Here is a 16,029-nt window from a genome sequence, read left to right as displayed (position 1 = left end):
AAAATATTTTTGTGGCAGGAGGCTCCAGCCATCAGTAGCCCTAGAGGCAGTGCAGACGCAGGACACAGCACTGCTGATGCATCCATCACGCTTTGCGGTGGGTAAAACGCGACTTCTGCTCTGTTGCAGTGAAAAGTTTCAGCATTGCTTTTTCTGTCATTTCTTTCTCCCATAAAATCAAGGGGTAGCTTTGCATCAGGAGGTGCAGAGTAATATCTCAAGCCAGCATGGCTGAATAATCTTCTCTAGTGCCTCCCCTTCAGTTTTTTCTTGTCTTTCACAACCGCAAGTCAGATTCTGTTTTCCAGTATGAAATTCAAAGTACAGTTGTTTAAATGTTGTGTTGGAAACTAAAAGCGGCATAAAACCGAGGAAAAGCCTTTAAAACGTAATTGTAGTTAGTAGCGAACTACTAAAAGCTGCTCAGTACTACATGTCATGAGTCTTTAATTACCAAAGTTAAAAGGTTGGTACTTGTGATTTTCCAGATGATTGAAGGCATTCAAAGCTTTTCAAGTCCGTGCCGCTTCTCAACTCTCCTCCCACCTCTATTTGTTCATTCTCCTTCGGTCGCCTCGTGTGTGAGTCAGGGAGAGATGAAAAGAAATAATTATCAAAGCAGAAGAACACAGAATGAACAAACTAGGTATTTTAAAAAAAAATATTGTCAGGATTTGAGCTATACTTAGCAGTCCTTTAGCTTTCCAGAACAAGGGAGAGTTGCATTATATTTTGAGTGAACACATATGTGCAAGTTACACAATACAAAGAATATTCCTAAAAAGCATTTATTGATCCAGGTCAAAATGTGTAAAAGAGAGAAGCCTTTTAAATCAAACAGGATGAATATTTTATGTTTGGGGATCTTTGCTCCTTCTTTCTATTCTTCACCTTTTAAACTTGCGTTAAATAGACTCGCTACCAAGATTCGGATTTATTGCAAGTAGTTTTTCATGGTAATACATTGATTTATTTTTTTTCCTCTCTGTTGGAGGAGCGCTCCCTACTTTGTTGACCATTTGACCCCCTCTTGTGATGATAGTCTGCTTTCTTCAAATGTTTGAGAAAGAGCTTATGGAGAGCTCCCTTTGAATGCTCGCCGGGGAGGATACGGAAGAATTGGATTAAATTTTGTCCTTGGTTTAAGAAGGATTTAAATAGATGTGTGTCATGTCTCAAGGTCCCAGCTTGGAGGTAAACAGCAGATGTGAGATGGGTGTGCTCTGCCTCTCTTGGTACGGTCTGCCGTTGCGCGTTAAATAAAAATTCAGGTGGCTTTGGCCGGAAGCAGCCAGCCTGAACGTGACTCCGAAGCCTTGGCAGTTAGGACCTTGCCTGGGAAAGGAAATTTTCAAAAGAGGTTTTTGACTCCCGTTCCAAATCAGTGCTGCTCGTGTGTGTTAGTCCCATGACAGTTTACTCATTTTTTCCCCTGTATGCCTGATTTCTCCGCTTTAATTTTTGAAGTGTTTGATGTAATCGATGTGTCAGTCTTTGCTGGGCTGCATCTCCTTACAGTTGTCAGTGGGCAACTCTTCCCTTCTTTCCAGTGGGCGGTTCTCCTGCCTTTTCTCAGTTTCTTTACGTACAGTTTGCTATCTGTCCTCCTTTTCTGGGGAGCTGTGGCTTTTTTCTTCTCAATTTCTTTCACCGGCTGAGTGACGAGGATGGTCTTAGCGCTGGACACTTTCTGTCTAGGGCTTCTAGAAAGGCTTGTCTTCTGTCTAACTCGGAATTTAGATTTAGTTGAGGTAAAGAAACCTCCTTAAGAAACTGTTGATAAGTAAAAGTGAAAGTTTTTAACACTAGTTTTTATGATACACTCAAAGTATTTAACAATACCTGGAAAACATTACAGTTTTTAGCGACAGATATTAGCTCTGGAGTGCAAGAGACTGAAAGTGATGATAAATAAAAGAGAACCAGGCGTTTTGGTTTTCATTTTCCCAATGGACGCATAAAAATGATACTGCATAAGTAATAATAAATGACATTTTGTCAATTTGTATTTAAATGGTCACAAATTGTATTTCCACCGTATAAAACAAATCTTTTAACGACTGCTTCTGTCTGCTACTGAAGTGTTTTGTAATGCTAAATCATTTTGGTCTATCTCTTCTCTTTCCCTTTTATAGGGTTTGGTTTTGTTTAACTGACAACTTTAACCCAGAATTGTGTCTGAAAGTTGCTGTTTTCAGATTGCTTGGTGTGTAAATATCCTATCGTACTTTCTACACACAATAGATTAAGTTTTATTTAGGATAGAGCTGTATACGTAGGGAAGGATAAAATATGTGTTAGTTAGTGTAATTACAGAATCAGTGGAGGGGTTTAAAAATAGCTAGTCTCAGATGGTATTTGATAAAGGTAATTAAAGCATGAGGAGTAATGATAAAACCTTTTGTTCTGCTGCTCTCCTGTAGTGCTTCAGGCTTAATGTTTTACAATCAAAACACTGGTTTCTGGCCGGAAACCTCACTGCGATGGAAACCTCTTGGTTGCTCCAGAAATGGAAAAAATGTTACTAGTCTCCTCTAAATATATACATTAATAAAGAAATGTACTATTTCACAAGTCATTGGTTTGTGAGCTTGATATGTTTTAACCGTTCAAAGCAACTTTGCTTTGTTGGAAGAAATACCATCCAGACAGAGCGACGTGTTAATAAAACATGACCCTTTATTAACTGCTCACGTATATAGTTTTAATGTTAGTGGTAAATAAATAGAGAAGGAGTGTGATGGATATTCCTGTGTGAAAGCGTGGGTAACCAGCTGCTGGCATGAAGGTCTACAAGCGGTGCCGTGAGCAGATGCATCCTCCTCGGTGCGTAGGGCCGAGGTGAAGGGAGGTGGTCCTTCCCCTCTGCTCAGCCCTGGGCTCCCAGGACAAGAGACCTGGGCAGGTTGAAGCGGGTCCAGCACAGGGCCACAAAGATAGTTAAGGGCTTGGAGTATCCGTCATCCAAGGAGAGGTTGAGAGCTGGGATTATTTAGCCTAGAGAAGAGAAAAGAAGGCTCCAGGGGGATCTTATCCATGTGTACAGATACCTGGTGGCAGGGAGTGTTAAAGACAACAGAGGCAGATGCAGTGTTACCTAGTGACAGGACAAAGGCAGCGGGCATAAACTGAAGCACAGGGTATTCTGTTTAATGGTAAGAAAGATCTTTTTACCGTGAGCATTGTGAAACACTGGAAGAGGCTGCCCACAGAGGTTCCTGACTCTCCGTCCCTGGAGATATGCTGACTGAATGCGGCCCTGAGCAACCTGCTGTAGCTGGCCCTGCTGTGGGCAGGGGTCGGACTAGACAATCTCCAGTGGTCCCTTCCAACACCGACAACTCTGTAATTCCAGGTTAGTCAAAGAACTCTCAAATTGGAGAAGAATTTGGCTGTATATTTCTGTAGTGATAAGAATTTTTTCAAGTTACGTTAATTATACCTCTAGTTTTCCATGGATTAGTATTTCTCTGTGCTTAGAAGAAATCTCTTCTGTGCTTTTTTTGCTTATTCAGGCAGGTGAATTTATCATTTCAGGGATGAGATGAAAGTTTTATAAAGGATGCGTTTTATCCAATTTGGCAGTCTGAACATATAATTGAAACAAAATCATTGATAGAGTCACTTATGAGAAACTCTAATTCTTCTAGCTGCCTCAAAAGAGGGATTGAATGTGCCTGTTTCACTGGCTCTGCTGCCGAGGCGAATTCCCATGTGAAGCAAAAGTGGATATTTAAAGTGTCAAGAGTGTGCAAGTTAACAGTACGTGGGTTAAAGTACGTTAGAGATTACCTTGTCAGAAAGATTACCTTGTAAAAAGTAAATGTGAATATTTGCTATTTCCTCCTACTGACTTGCTCTGTAGATACTAAAGTGACTACTGCTTGCTAGGTACCTCACTCAACTTGGCAGCTAAGCTCCTTTGCGTGGAGGCAGGCTTCGTGGATGTACATGCAATGGCAATGCGAAAGCTTTGGAAGATCCATCCTGGCTGCTGTCGGGGGGGAAAAAAAAAAAAAGATCACCAGGCACCATCCTTCTGAGCCAGACAGCTGGGCAGGGACAAATTCTCACCACAGCAGGTGACTTTCAACCTAAGTTAGAAGCCTGATTCCTGAGTGGGATCTTCATTTATTTCTTCCATTATACAAGTCTTCTTGGAGAACTCTAATCCTTGGAGGAGAGGTCATAAGCAGAAGCAGAGACAGAACAAGCTACAGGGTATGTCTGAAGGGTCCAGCCAGGAGCACAGCCAGAGATGGGGAAGGGATGTCTAGAGGTCACCTAGTCCAAGTCCTTCTCTTGGAGCAGGACTGTCACCACCACTAAATCAAGGCTTGGTCCTGTGTCCAGTTCTGGGCTCCCCAGTTCAAGACAGACAGGGAACTACTGGAGAGATTCCAGCGGAGGGCTACGAGGATGATGAGGGGACTGGAGCATCTCTCGTATGAGGAAAGGCTGAGAGAGGTGGGGCTGTTTAGTCTGGAGAAGAGAAGACTGAGAGGGGTCTCATCATTACTTACAAATACCTAAAGGGCGGGTGTCAAGAGGATGGGGTCAGAGTGTTTTCAGTGGTGCCCAGTGACAGGACAAGGGACAATGGGCACAAACTAGAACACAGGAAGTTCCATCTCAATATGAGAAAAACTTCTTCACTTTGAGGGTGACCAAGCAGTGGAACAGGCTGCAGGGAGAGGTCGTGGAGTCTTCTTCTCTGGAGAGATTCAAAACCTGCCTGGATGCCATCCTGTGCAGCCTGCTCTGGGTGATCCTGCTCTAGCAGGGGAGTTGCACTAGATGATCTTCCAACCCTGACCAGTCTGGGATTCTGTGATTCTGGTCTAGCAAAGTCTTGCAGACCTCCAAGGAGGGTTCTGAATCCGCTCTGGGTAACCTGTTGTGCTGGTGCACTGCCTTCCTAGTGTCCCATCAGCGCGCAGCATGAGTGTTGATGTACGTATATAGAACACATCTCAAAGAAGAATAGTTAGAGGTAAGTAAGCTATCATTACTCTTACATTCCTTTTGTGAAAATGAGCAGCAGTGCTGTCAGTGTAACCATGACCGAGCTGGCAATTCACTGCAGCTTACCTGGCACGAAAGTCCCAGCGTAGACAGATCTGAGGCTCCAATTCCCGGTATCATTCTACATCTGTTAGATTTTGTAAGTAGCGGAAATACGTGTTTTCTTTAGAACTAGAGAGATTCCAAAAAGCTGGAAGACTGCAGGCTAAATTGAGCTTATCATGCGTTATCATAGAATGATGCAATTAGCATGAGTTTTTAGGAAAATATTAGGAACAATTTAGCTTAATTTCATGGCAGAACACTTAAAAAGTAGCTTTGAGCAATGCTGGAGACATTTATGTACAGGCTATAAAATTACTCAACTCTTCAAAGATCTTGATATAGTAAACAAAACAAGGTTATCACTTTATGTTATTTTTTCTAAATGAAAAGGCTTTAGGCAGTTATGGTTTATGTCAAACCATTTTTCGTACAAAAATGATAGAAAAATAAAATTTCCTGTATTAAAAGAAATACCAGTGTACCGATACAGACACCCGTGTCCTAACTGCGGGGAAAAAAGGTTCTTGACTTAAATGACTCTGAGATTTTTAGAAGTATCGAACATAGAGAATCATAGAAAAATGTAGGTGTCTGCCTCCATCTTCCCTGTAACCTCCCTCTCGCTAGAACTGCAATTAACTTCTCTTTCTCAGGTTAGACCAGGCAGCCCTGCCCTTTCCTCATGTCACACTCTTCCGTCCTCAAACCATCTGGGTGGACCTCTGCGTCACTCTCTCCACTTTGTTGATGCACCGCTCGTACTGGTGGGCTTGACGTGGGACACGCGGTATTCAAGATGCGGTAACGCAAGTGCTGAGTGTGGAATTATCACTTCCCTTGATCTGTGCTATATAGGATGTATACATAAACGAGCAGGGAAATGAGAGATCTGTTTTGAAAGTATTAAGATTGGGGAACCAAATACGTGGGATATAACAAATGTACTCAAAACTACACTGTTTAAAAAAATATAAGCAAAATGTGTTTGCTCAAACTGTTGGTAACAACTCTACAAGTGTAGATTTATAAATAGAAGAGAAACATTGCTGAATTTTGGATAACTTCTGGATAGTCATGTCAAAATCTGTATGTAGAGATAGCTTTTCTTGTAGAACAATTCTGCTTCTGACCACAGCGAAACCAGAATCAAGCCCCTAAGTATTTAAATCAGGAAAAATCAAATACCATGTCTTTCTCCCAAATTAGCAACATTATTTGGCAGTGCCAGACAGTAAATTTTGTAGTCAACTTCATTTTGTGGTGAAATCTATTTTGTGGTGAAATCAGGCGTTTATCGGCCACGGTGGTCACGTGTGCTCACAGGGGTTGCGTTGTTCCACGCGGTGGGTATTGCACGAAAGGCGTTAAACTACAGGCATAGCGGCGCTGTGATGGTTTGCTTCTGAAAATCTGAGCTCTCTGGGTGATGCTGCAAGTGAAAAGGTGTTTTCTTATCGTTCTTCGTTCTTGAAACAGCGCTAATGGGGTCTGTCCCCCGTGCGCTGGTCGGTGATGGTGGACAGAAGCGAGGGTCTGGGGAGGAGAGGGCAAACCCATGTGTCTCAACGCGCTCCTCCTTCTTGGTACTGACTCACTCAGAAAGTTCAATTTGGCTCCCCAACTGGATTATTTTTGGCTACTGCAGTTGGTATTTGAGGTTTATTTTTATCTATTACTGATTTCTATGAAACTGAAAGCAAGAATGGTGTCGTGAGGAACTGCGTCTGAATGTTACAGTAAGAAAAGTGCCTGCAGACTGTACACAGTATTATTAATTATACTTTTTAAGGTTCTCTTAGCATCCATCTGATTTCTTTATAGTAATGACTATCAAAGCAGCAGTTAATTACAGCGGTACCATTTTTGTTCCTCACCTCATTATCTCCGTCTTGCACTCTGATTTTGCGCGGCTGCCGGCTCCCCAGCCGCAGGCCTGGCAGCGCGGCGCGAGCCCAGCGCCAGCAGCGCCGGCGGCACAGGAATAGCATGGCAGATGGCACCAGGCACTATTTATAGCTTCGGCCAAGCTGCCCGAGGTGAGCGCTGCTGAAATAGTCTATCAGGATTGTTTTCAGCTAGTAGGGGACCAAGACGACAATTATTATTATTTTTTGGGGAGGGGGAAGTCAGAATTTGCATTCCTTGGAACCTGCCCTGGAAACGCAAAAGGCTCGCTTAGTATCGATTTCTGCAGTTTCTAAATAGTGGAAGCTATTTTTTTTCCCCTCTTGATTTCTGCCCTATCTCCACCGGTCGCCCTGCAAACCCTCCAAATACAGCCTTCCTCGCAGCTTTGTAGCGCTGGTCGTGGCTGAGCTGGAAGAATTTATTGTTCTGTGGAAGTTGTGCTGCCATGGCAACTCAGGCACACGGAATTTTAATTGCAAGGCATAATATATGTTTATGAAAATAATTAATAAAAATGCTAACAGGGATGTTTTTATTATATTAGCCGTACTTTTTGTACTCTGTTTCTCACTTTTGCTTTTTTGCACAAAAGGAATTCAGTGGGGCAGGGGTTTTTAAAATTTTACTGTTTTCATAATGAAGTTTGTTGTTGTTTGTTTTTTTTTTTCAACTCAGATCACATGAAACCTTGCTTTTCAGTGCATAACCTAGATATGTATGGTTGATTTTGGGTTTGACGGCATTCGTATTGAAAGCTGTAAACAATATTTGATACCAAAGCAGCGGAACTTGTGCAATCAGATGCATGCAATGCTGAAAATCCAGGCTTCGGGCTGATAAGGAGTCTATGAAAAGGAAGAATAAGGAGAGATTATTTTAAGTTTTGTATTATCCAAGCAAACTTATCTTACCTGCAGGTCACTCTTGCCTTTTTGGTGGTGTGCAAGTGTTTGCCAGGTGCTGAGCCCGGCGGCTGTGCTGCTGTGCCAGCCCTGCGTGTGCCAGAGGCTCCCTCTCCTCCCCGCAGCGCGTCGAGCAGGACAGCCATGTTTTCATAGAATGTCGTAGAACTGGAGACACGGTGCTGTCGGTAACTCGAAATGGAGGCGTAATGCACTGTGCGTAATCCGTGCTGGAGGTGAATTTTCTTACTTCATCTTATTGACAATTAAAGTCTGTTGTATGGTTTTGTTACTGATTTTTTTTTTTTTTTTACTGTAAGCTGTGCACTAATTTGGTCTTCTTGTGAGTAGTTAATATTGTTTGTTACGAAGTATTTTATATTCTTATTTAAAAAAGAAATAAAGACAACTCAATAAAATACAAGCTTTTAAGTTTTGAATTGAATGCAGCCCTGACATAGTGATCTAGACATGGTAAGTCTGTTCGGTTATTCCACGTGTTTTCCTCGTTTCTCTCTGACCCTCAAGCATGAAGATTTTAATGCTGTAGCTGCTAGTGAAGTGAAATGTCATCTAACTCATTACCATGATTTTTGCTGGCTATGTGCAATAGATGAATTTAAATGCTAATGAGTGGGGTGGGGTTTTTTAAGTGTGTTGCCTTGTAAAGTTTCTTTTAAAAATAACAAAACTGAACAAGACTTCTTCCTTTAAAGATTAGTAGTATGTGATACCAATTAAACTTTATACTGGGACAGGAAAGCCACCTACAATTCAATTATATCTATATAGCTCATCGTTTGCTAACAACTTTCTCAGGTGTTCACAAAATACTCCTTCTATTATGATACATTGTGCATTTAATGTGCTGGCTTAACGATTTCATTGCTGTGTGATAGCTTTCGAATGGATGGGAAAACAAAAATACATTGTGCTCATTAAAGGGTTGTGTATCAAGTTCAACTTCATTAGTTTTGATTAGGACTGAGTCGGTGCCATCTGTGCTGTCAGTATTGTACATCTTTCACAGAAAAGACGAGAGATTTGAAATCCAATTCTCTCATGGTGTATTGCCCTCTTATTTTGTGTGGTTTCATACAAAATTAACTTGGCTGGATTCCATTTCTTTGTAGCTGAGCTTTCTATTTTTGGCTTTGGTTACCTGGCAGTGGAGTCTCCGGGCCAAGTTTTGACCTTATGTGCCTGACTGGTTACCATGTCAATTTTTTTTTAAAGCTTCAAGTATCTTCATTACAATACATTTTCAAAATTAAGAAATACCCCAGTATGTTATCATTATGTTTCAAAATCCGTTAGAAAGACCGTTGTCTGTGATAATACTGAAATGCATTTAAAACTATTGAAGGGAAGAAAATAAACCAGTATTGATTGCTAGAGATGCAAGACAACTTTCTTGAGTAAAGAGCTAACTAGTGAAAGAAGAGTTGTTATAGGGAGCGCTGTGTGAAGGTAGGAGGCACGTAAAACTCGTTACCAATGTTTAATAGTTGTAATCAGCTACCAAGAGTCAGGCAAACCCGAACCCTTTATTGCCTACAGATGACCATTCCTTCCGTGCTTCGTAAGATGGAATTCTTTGGATTTTATTTTATTTTTTAGAGTGATAGAAGGAATGTGGCAGATACACAGGTAACGGGGAGATTCGATGTCAAACCTACTAATGAATCGTGGCGGGTCCTGCCTGAGCACTCATTTCGGGAAGCAGCTTCTGTGCTAAGTGTTCTTCCCAGTGCTTTCAGTTGCAAAGGATCTTTAAACTTTGTCCACCATGACATACTATGTGGCACAGAACTGCTGCTTTTTGCAGAGCCGATAGATAGAGAGTTCCTTGATAGCTTAAGCTGATGTAAATTGGGGCGGCAGCAGTCCTGACCTCTCGCCTGCCCCGGCTTGACCGTTCCTACTTCCTCTGCTTTTCCACTGCCACTGGAGCTCGTGTGACCAGCCAGGAAGAGACATCAGGGAGCTGACCTGGATGGAAATTAATGATATATTTTCCTCTGGGGTAGCTGTGGCCTAGATTAGTTCAGCATATGATCAGATAAGTGCTGGTACTGGCTTAAGGGAGCGTGTGGGGATGCATAGCCGAAGGGAGGAGCAGCCTTGGGCCACGTACAGTGTGATTGCTATGGGCTATAATACTGTGATGTTTGAGAAGCGGATGGCTAATTGAGGCAGAGGTTAACTTGCCCTTTGACTTGAAGTGATGCTCGGTGTCTTTGATCTCCTTAATTTCAAATAGGATTATGATTTCCTCTTAAGGTTAAGTTGTCATCGCTTGGCCTCACAAAATTAGTTCTGAAGTATAAACCGTGCTTCTCCCAGTTATTGACCTCAGGTTTTTCTGAGTGGCCGTGCAGATTGGAGATGCATGCTTTTCCATAATGGCAATTATGTCACTATCAGTTAAAAGATTACTTTTCATTATTTGTGATACACACACACCCCTTGAGGTCTTGAAAAACTTTAGCAGTTTTGCTGGAAAAAAAAGTAATACCAGAACCCCGGGCAGTACCTTTAGTGACTTCAGGCGTCCCTTGGTTACTCCCTCTAGTATTAAAAGCTTCTTAAAGTGCGAGTTTTAGACAATTCCTGGGTTCAAAGGGTGCTGTTACTTCCATTTTATTTTGGCTAGCTGGAATAAATCCCCTACTTGGCTTTTTCCCTTTCTCTTTGAAGTGATGGGTGGTAAGTGCTGTGCAGTCTCATGTGTTCACAGTGCTCGAGCTGTAATTGTTGCCTGTCTGTTTGTAAGAGATTCTCTCCTCCTCTCTCTGGGAGCCAGCTGTAAAATAAGTAGTAAACCTAACGAAGCATGAAGAATTATTGGTCTACAAATTAACAGTTAAATACTTCAGGGTTTGTTTGTTTGCTTTTTTGTTGGCTTTTTTTAAAGGATATCCAGAAAGACCACGCTTGTCTTCTCAAAAAACAACTCTGCAACATCATTGACGTGTTTCTAGGTAATCCACGAGGAAATAAGTGTGAAAAATGCAACCTTGAAACCTTTGAAAACTGCAGTTACTTTGCAGCTGCAGTGAGAATAACACACTTCAGTCTGTATTTAAAGTGTGTGTTCAGTGTACTTTGAATGTAACATTTTTGTGTTGGTTATCAGTTTTGTATTATTTCGTGAGGATAAGAGACCTCTCCCAACTCTGACCACCATGCCTGCTTTACTACTTCACCTGGTGATCCTCGCAGCATCAGGGATGAGCGGCAATGTTACCCTAACCCGTACCAGCCTAGTTTGTGAGCGTTTTCTTCCTTATTTTTCTTCAGCGGTTTCCCCGATACTGTTTATTTCTCTCTTGCAAGGTTCCTCCTCTCGTTCTTTCAATTATTGATGAGGTCTGCTCTTGGAGCATTTGTTCATAATGAATAATTTCAAAGACAAATAAAAGACCCCTTTGCAAATTTAATGTATTGCTCTTTTGCAGTGTGTTATATTGCTTTCTCGGAATGGTGCGCTGGGAAAAACAATCCAAAGCAAAAGCTATTTTGTTTGAAGTTTTATACATTATGTATATTTCTTCTACCAAGCTACAATACGTGACATATCTAGGATGACTAAGAATGATAGGCAATTGTGTGATTTGCAAATGGAATGACAAATACTTCTTTTAAGTTAGTATTTTATACATTAGTATTTTGGGTTTATATGTTAAAGGATGTACAAGCGAGAGAGGGTAGATCAGGAAGAATTACAAGAAATTCTATGCTTAGGAGTGAAAAAGCCTAGTTTAACAAATAGTGTGAAGAGGAAATACTTTAATTTGATGATGTGCCTTTTTTACTTTTTAAATTCCAATTGAGTTATTTTCATTGCAAAGAGTAATATTTTCTCACAAATGCAATTACAATCTGAAATGTGGATTGATTAATTATATGATGGGCCTGAGAATTAGGGACAATCAGTGCTATCAGATTGCAATCCTTTTTCTCATAGACCAAAGTTTTGATCACGGCTGGATCGTGATGGCTTCTTTTCTTCCTCTTTGTAGCCCATCCTAAAATGTGCTTCATGGAGAAGGGATAAATACGCTCAGTTAACATGTCCCCTGGCCATCACGAACCTGCAGGTTTTGTGCGTGTTATCTGGGGAAAGGTGGAAACACCACCTGCCCTCTTTGGGGTTTAAGTCAGCTTCGAGGCTGAAATCAGGAGTACTAAATGTGTGGTTCTTCTCTTTCTCCCCACCGCTTTGATTTGTGATGAGCTCTTTAAAGACAAAGGATGTCAAGTAACATAAGGTGAATTAAATAATTTGATAGATCCCTGGAGTTTTAAACCTGGAATCTTACTTTTCCCACACTTGTTAATTTTCATATCACTGAAATTTCACTTTTTTTGATTTGTAACTGACACTGCTGCTCGGATTAGGCAGAACTTTTAGATCATTTTTCTATCGCTTGCGTTTAAACCCCAAATTTAGCTGCAAGAAAACTGTAGAGATAATTTTAAAATCTGTCTTCAGGCTGAACTTCTATATTTTCTCTTTTTCCCTATGACACAAAGCAAGGCTGAACTAAAAATAGCGAGCTGTGAACTTTAATGTTGTTAACTGCTGATTGAGCCATGGTCACACTGCATGTTTTTAAGACCAACAATGTGCACAGAGATTTAGTGGGGTTAAAAAAAGTTAGATAGAAGCTTTTTCAATTATGAAACTAGCATTATCTATTAAATGAACAGTTCCTTACCTATATTGTAATTTGTTTATTTAAATTTTCATTATTAATAGGATGCCATGCTTTTCTGAAAGCTTTGCAAGAAACTACGCGTCAAGTCAAATACTTCTGTGATCTTTGGAGATAAAATATGTTCCGATTAAGAGAAAATGGTGAATGTCATGTAGAAGAGTACTAAGCAGAACCGAAGAGTGAGAGACTCCAGGTGTTTCCTGGACATGCATTTTTGGTTTGCCTATAAATAGCAATCTGTGTTTACGCTTACTGATTCTTTGCAGAAAAAGCTGCAGGTACTTAATGGAAAACTTTGGACCATACTCTGTTTAGACTCAGATCTGGTTTTATATATTTTTGGTGTTTTCCATCTTTTATATTCCATCATGACAGACATTTATGTAGGGGGACGTTAATCTGTTCCCTCTGCTTAATCTCTCGGTGAGAGCCTGTAACCCACTTTTCTGTAACAGCAAATTTAGTTTTCTGTCCTGAGAAGGTGAAAGTGCTGGTAAGACTCAGTGTCGCTAATGCCCTGATCAACGGTTGTTCTGCCTCTTAAGCTAATTAGTCTGGTTTTTGTAAGAATAAAGTCATTTAGGTGGATTGGTACATCAGGTACACCTGCCTTTTGGGTCTTTTGGCACTTCCAAAGTAAGGTTTGGCCGCTCTGCCATAATGTATGTGAGAAGAGTCCAGATTGCACAAAGTTGGTATGTAGGGTTGTGTGGTGGTGGTGGTGTCTAAATGTAGATGCACATCGTATTTTAAGGAAAGGGTAGTAGCTGTTCTCTTTGGTACTTCTTTTTTTGACATTAACTTGTTTACATTTGTCAGGAATACGAATAACTTTTGTAAAATAGTTTTGTCCTTGTAGTTTAGTCCTTTCTTTGCCGCTGGGTAAAGAATGTATTTGAGAAGCATGTGATGTTCTTCGGGACTTATTTAATCCTCTGACCATGCTATATGCTCCTTGAAAGTGATGATATGGACATTCTTATAAACCTATATGGCATTTAGTTTTAAAACAGTACTAAATACCACTTTGCAAATGAAAAAGAACATAATAAGCTTTTTACCTTCTAGACTGAACTTTCCATGTTGAACACTCTAAAACTTGGATAGATCTCATTTTTATGAGCCAAGTGATCTGAAATAATATAGGCTATTAGTCTTTAAACCCATGGATACCTAAAGGCTACTAAGTATTCCAGGAGGAATACCCTCTGAAAATAGAAAAAATATGAATAGTATGCAACTCATAAATATTACCTACATGGAAATAGGGATGTTATGTATAAGTGGACGGAAATGGATGTATAAATGAATGCGTGATGTTACAGAAATGTAGATTCAGAAGTAGTAAGAAGCTATCCTTATTTGCAGTATTCTCTGACACCCATTCGTACACTTTTAAGTAGATCTTTTGATTAATATTTCCTTCAATTTGCAAGTTAACAATTGTACGTGGTGGTAAAAGGGGCAAATACACTGTTAAATCACTGTCGGTTAAGCGTAAATGAACTAAGGTCAAATAGATAAGGAATTGCACATTATAACCAAACGAGATCTGAAAGTGCCTATTAAGAAATGAGATGGTGAATTATAATGCCGGATACAGTAAAGCTTGTCAGAAAGAGTAATGAAAACAAGGCTGAGCATTTGTTAGCTGTATTCTTTTCAGTAATACCTGTAAGTATCCAGGTTAGAGAGGGTGTGCATGCAATGTTTTCTTCAATCTTGCTTTCTAGCTGTGGTAATTAAGTATAAGAAGTGAGCGGTAGTATCCAAGAAAGCCAATAGCCACTTAAATAAATCCAAAGTAGATAAGCAACTTTAAGAAGTTTAAATTTTAATCTACATCAGCTGTATATCGTAGGAGTTCAAGAATTCTTGAAACAGTAGGACTGTTTTAATAGTCTAGTATGTTTTTATAATACTGAAAAAGGACAAACCCCTTTTTACCTATCTAATAGCTGTAACTAGATTTTATAAAATTCCATAGCCTGTGTAGTATTAAACTAATCTGGATTTTCTTTCAAACTGATCTTCATTGATTTAAATGAAGATAAGATGTTTGATTTATAGCTTCCTTTTTTGAGTCAATGAGAACTAAATACAATCTAACTGGTACTTCTCTTGTCTCCCATCCTTTACCTTGTTTTACTACTGCTTGGTCCTTTCCATTTCACCACCTCTCCTTGTCTTCCTTTCTGTCCCATCTGTTTCAATCTGTTTCCCTCTCTCCCGCTTCAGATTTTCTCTGTCCTGTATTTCAGTCCCTGCTTGCTGCTCCTTGCCCATTGACTCTTTTGCACAATGAGAGTCCGACAGAACTTTTTTTTTCCCCTTTTGCTGTTGACCAGCCTCTTGTAATCACATTTGTGATCGATGTTATTTAACCACAAGTTGGAGCCTCTCCTTCACCTCAGGCAAATATACATATAATGAAGTAACAAAATGTCATGAGAAGTATTTTGTCTGGAAAGCCAAGAGGAAAAAAACGGCAGAGGAAAAGCTAAGTCAAGGTTACCCCTTCGCTGTCACCTCGTCTCTATATGATATCCTTCATTATGTAGCACGAACCTACTTGCAGTTGCACAGCTCTGGGGATGCCTTTGCAGATAGCAGCTTAGCTTGATCGCTCTTGATTTACGAGGAGTCGTTTTTGTTGGCAGTTTTGAGGAGGCCTCGTAGCCCCAGGTACTTCCCGTTCCAGCCAGACCTGCTGAGCCCCGTGGCAGGTACCTTTTGGGTCTTTCCAGTTTTCTGCCGTACCTGGCGACAGGAGGCCCGTTCCTTTACTTCTTCTGCCAATATCTTTTTAGATTTTCTTGGAGGTGAAAAGGATATGGTGACAGGGAAGTTACTAAGTCAGTTTAATTTTCTGTTGGTGTGGGATTTTTTTTTGTTTGTTTGTTTTGGGTTTGGTTTTTTTGTAGGTGGGTTTTGGGTTTTGGCAGACTTTGCAGTAGAACTTGCTGTGTGAGAATTAATTAACTGCCTGTGTAAGCAACCTTATTTAAAAAATGGGGAAGTGATTTTCTTTGTGTTAAGTGGAATGATCTAGTAACATGGTAATCAAACCCTCCAAATTACAAAATTGTGTTTAATTGATGGTGACCGTTGAAAAGTATTGTGAGAAAATACAGTTGACTTCAATCCAGCTGTGGGGTTCTTCTTCGGGGGGTATTTAATCTTCACCAGTTTAGCTTTACTTAAATGTTACATGGTTGCTGGTTTTTAATGTAGACCTTAACAGAACTGAGTAATATAACTGAGCCATGTTATGACAGCAAATGCGTGGAAGGTGCTTCTGTAGCATTAAAAAGAAGTGCTGTCTCATGGGGTTTTTTTCAGTAATATCCTTTATATGAAGGGATTAACATCTCTTTGTGGTTTGTTTTCATTTTATCATAATAACTTTGTTTTATTCTTCTGTG

The 16,029-nt window shown here is 40.3% G+C and overlaps 1 protein-coding gene and 1 long non-coding RNA gene across 16 annotated transcripts in view; one reads left to right on the top strand and one right to left on the bottom strand.

The window, feature by feature from the left end:
* The window catches only part of RABGAP1L (RAB GTPase activating protein 1 like), a 246,713-nt gene that overhangs the window by 110,835 nt on the left and 119,849 nt on the right, over positions 1–16,029 (top strand). The window contains exon 1 of one of the 15 annotated variants that reach the window (XM_075760491.1): positions 7,980–8,116. The exons of 13 other annotated variants lie outside the window; for them this stretch is intronic. The gene's annotated coding sequence lies outside the window, so the exon portion shown is untranslated. Of the gene's footprint in view, positions 1–7,979; positions 8,117–16,029 lie in introns of those variants that run through there. One more of the 15 variants, XM_075760486.1, reaches the window with a different exon arrangement.
* Positions 2,698–7,038, bottom strand: LOC142602693 (uncharacterized). The gene is made up of 3 exons (XR_012836456.1): positions 6,945–7,038; positions 5,092–5,146; positions 2,698–2,997 (listed from the first exon to the last, which is right to left on the bottom strand). It is a non-coding gene; the product is annotated as an uncharacterized LOC142602693 (long non-coding RNA).

This window comes from Balearica regulorum, chromosome 8 (genome assembly GCF_011004875.1).
Source record: "Balearica regulorum gibbericeps isolate bBalReg1 chromosome 8, bBalReg1.pri, whole genome shotgun sequence".
NCBI lineage: Eukaryota > Metazoa > Chordata > Aves > Gruiformes > Gruidae > Balearica > Balearica regulorum.
The sequence above is the reverse complement of the archived record's forward strand: the minus strand, read 5'-3'. Positions and strand labels throughout refer to the sequence as shown.